General features: G+C 33.0%; 1 pseudogene; it reads left to right on the top strand.

Annotated features, from left to right (window-relative positions):
• The first annotated feature begins 707 nt into the window (after positions 1-707).
• Positions 708-827, top strand: LOC125061967 (annotated as a pseudogene).
• Positions 828-3877: the final 3050 nt, after the last annotated feature.

The raw sequence follows: 3877 nt of genomic DNA, 5'->3' as shown, positions 1-3877 counted from the left end.
TAGTATTGTCACTGTTAGCATTTCCTGATTCAAGCGTAAAAACCTATGTCATCTTGAACCCAAAATCCAATCATAGCAGAAACAGTGGAGGTAATAAAAGCAAAACTTCATCGGGTCCACCGCGAAATCAGTGAATTTTTGACAATTCACACGAGAATGTAGTGAATATTTTCCAGTACAGTAACATGGGTGGCTAAATTGTACGGAAAGCGAGTGAAGATAAAAAATGTCGCTTCGAAAAACATTTTCAAATTTTTGCGCAATGAAGATTTCAAGTATGAAACGCGATAACAGTTTTGTTATATAAGTTTGACAGCAATTTTAAATCACGTAACAGTTAATATTATCGAAATAATGATAATTGATTTGACATTTGCATGCCTATTTTTGTATGGCTGATTGTGCGGTTTTTTATAACTAATTAATCTGAAGGTACCACTCCTGAATTGCTGTGCTATACGACATAAATCAAAATCATTTATTCATTTAGGTAACACAATGTACCCTTATGAACGTCAAAAAAGAAATATATTAAATGCTTCTAATTTTACATTTACTGCCATTTCTTAAATCAAGGACGTATAATTTCTAGATACTGGTAAAAACCACAATTCTTTTCACGAACAGGCAGACTTGTTTTGGAACGAAGTTCCTTATCGCGCGTTGTGAAAGGGGGCTAGACGGAAAAAATTCTTACGAAAAGTTGTCACGACACTTTTTTGCTATTGTAATACACCGGTTCTCGTCCGATCACCGAAGTTAAGCAACGTCGGGCGAGGTCAGTACTTGGATGGGTGACCGCCTGGGAACACCTCGTGATGTTGGCTTTTTTTTTTCGTCGTAAGATTGGTGTCGAGAAAATCTATCATACTGATATGATACCAATTAACATATAAATTAATCGAAAGGAATTTCGTTCCATCCGGGTGTCCCTTGACACCTCTAAAGTTTTTTTTTAATGGCTCTGGCACGGTTTGTGCATTAGCCAGCGTCAACTATAAGATTTTTATAATTTGTGCTTTTTGTCTTAGAAATTCGACCACGTCCTCCATGTACGGCTTTAGGCAATCGCCCGGTACCGCTCAACCCTCCCAAAGGCCGAGAACAAATTTAAATTAAATAAAAACTTGCCCTCGAACCGGGAATCGAACCCGGTACCCCTCACCTAGCAGCCACTTAATAAGACCGCTAGGCTATGAGGCCCCTAACTGGCAGACTTATAGACGGCGGAGTTCTTGTTATTATAAAATATAAAAGTTAGAATGCTGTCGCTGCCTTTTTGTAGACATTATCAAACTCTGCAACTTTTGTTTACAACTCATATATATATCTCAAACTTACGGTAGTGTTCTTAAGAAACGTTATTTTCGAGACTTTTTTTTACATTTACTTTACAAATCTGACTTTGCCACAAATAACGTGGCGTTTCATTGGTAAAATAGTTTTCAAAATCGGTTTGTATGTACCAGATACTATCTCCTATAACCTCAAAACGTTTGCCTCTTTATAATATTTTTATAGATAAGCTGACACTTGCATTCATATCATTCGGTAAATGATTTAACCAGAACGTCGGATATAAGTAAATTTAAAAATATTAATTCTAGATTTCAAGTAGGTAACGAAATAATGTTTTTGATTAGGCCAGGAATTTTTAGCTTGATTATAAATAAAAATAGAATCAAAAAATCTAAATGCAAAACTTTCTTCTATAATATTAGAGATTAATTTGTAAAACTTTGTAGAAAAAAATTGATTTATCAATGGCGCTACAACATTTTTAGTTCTGGGCCTCAGATTTCTGTATTTGTTTATGAGCATTTGGCAATCTAATAGGCAAGTAGGTGATCAGCCTTCTGTACGTGACGCACGCCGTTGACTTTTTGTGTCTAAGGCAAGCCGGTTTCCTAACGATATTTTCCTTCACCGTTCGAGCGCACAAAGAAAGTAAGTCCATTGGTGTACAGCCAGGGATTGAACCTACGACCTCAGGGATAAGAGTCGCACGCTAAAGCCACTAGCCCAACACTGCTCATACGTTGTATAATGTAATTTTTGAAGTGAAACTTCTTTATCGGGGTTGGAAAAAAATGTAGTGTAACATTTTTGCGTTACGCGTCACATTTTTGCGTTACGCGCCATGTTGCTTTTTGAACTCAAACTTATTTATCGGCGTTAAAATATGACATATAGTATATTTTTGACTTTGAAGTTTGACAACGGATTACATTTCCGACTTGAAATTTGCTAATAGCAATTTGCAGCAATTAATTTGTAAATTGTATGCTAGGCAGTGTATCAAAATTTACTGTGTTTAAAGAAATAGTTTCGGACCTCTTAAACTTAAAACAAACCAATTATGGCTCTGCGTACAACAAAGGTTTTATATAAGTTTCACTTCTTACGTGTGTACACCTAGTACACGCACACATTTTTGAAGTGAAACTTCTTTATCGGGGTTGGAAAAAAATTGAGTGTAACATTTTTTCGTTACGCGTCACATTTTTCCGTTACACGCCATGTTGCTTTTTGAAGTCAATCTTCGTTATCGGCGTTGGAATGAAAGTTCTTTATCGACGTATGGGAGAAATTTTGTAGCAAATCGTCACGTTTTTCGGTTACGCGCCATCTTTTTCTTGTCCCTACCACGGTTGATCCGAAGAGATTCGAAGCCATTAATAACAAAAATATATAATAACGATAACAATGATAGTAATAATTCTATTACAATTAATAAAATTCTGTAATAATCTTAGTAGTAATAAGGTAAAATGAAATAATTGTATTTGTATTCATGTAATAAAATATATATAATAAAAGCCTTTTGTTAAACTTTATTTAACCAATTTCGTTAAGTTGCATATAGTAGATCATTTTTCGAAAAATAAGGTCATAAAGAAGTTTCACTTCTTACGTGTGTACACCTAGTACACGCACACATTTTTTTTTCTTCTATCATCAATAGTTTCCACAGCGCAAGCGATGACTTATTTTGTATGCATATTTTTTTCCAACTAAGTAAAATAAAACTTTTATCTTAACAAAAATACATCTATAGTCCGACTGAGTAGACTTTCGCCAGGACAGTATGTAATAAATCTGATTCAAAACCTTCTTTAAACGTAAATTAATCAATAAAGCTTATAAATTTGACGAATACTTAAATGATCCTAAAGCTTGGGATTGATTTTCTCCAGTTCAAACAATTTGTATGACAATACTTGGTGATTAAAAAGAGTGGCGGATAGTTTCTTGCCAGTTGTTCTTACCCGCTCTACGCCCTTGACTTGCGAACTGGTAGGAAATGTAAATTTACAATTAATTTAACTTCTTTTTGACGATTCATAAGTGTACTTGTTTACCTATATGAATAAAGATATTTTGAGTTTAAGTTTGAAGAGTTTGGATGAACGCACAAACAGGAATCTGTTCTGGTTGAAAAATTATTTACGGAGTAATAAAACTGATGATGTAGAAAATTCGTGAAAATTAAGTATCACCAATCATACTTTTATTATTAATTTTATTAACAACTTTGAAACTTAAAATTGTTTTTGTTAATCAATTTGTTACAAATTCGACTGGAATTATGCTACATTTAGAAATTTGAGATAGATAATTAGTGGTTTAAGCTAATTAGTCTCAGTATAATTAGTTGATATTTGTTTTTGTATACTAATTATAGGTGACGTGATATTTAACTATAATTTGAGGTTTTGTTTTGAATTATATATAATAATAAAAGAAATAAATAAAAATGTGTTTATTCATTATAGGTCGAAATGCATTAGAATTTGTAAGATTTGCGAATCCTTTTAAGTAAAAAATATACCATAATATATATAAATTACTTAAACTATATTTATGGATAATTTAA

Source organism: Pieris napi, chromosome 24, assembly GCF_905475465.1.
Source record: "Pieris napi chromosome 24, ilPieNapi1.2, whole genome shotgun sequence".
Classification (NCBI taxonomy): Eukaryota; Metazoa; Arthropoda; class Insecta; order Lepidoptera; family Pieridae; genus Pieris; species Pieris napi.
The sequence above is the reverse complement of the archived record's forward strand: the minus strand, read 5'-3'. Positions and strand labels throughout refer to the sequence as shown.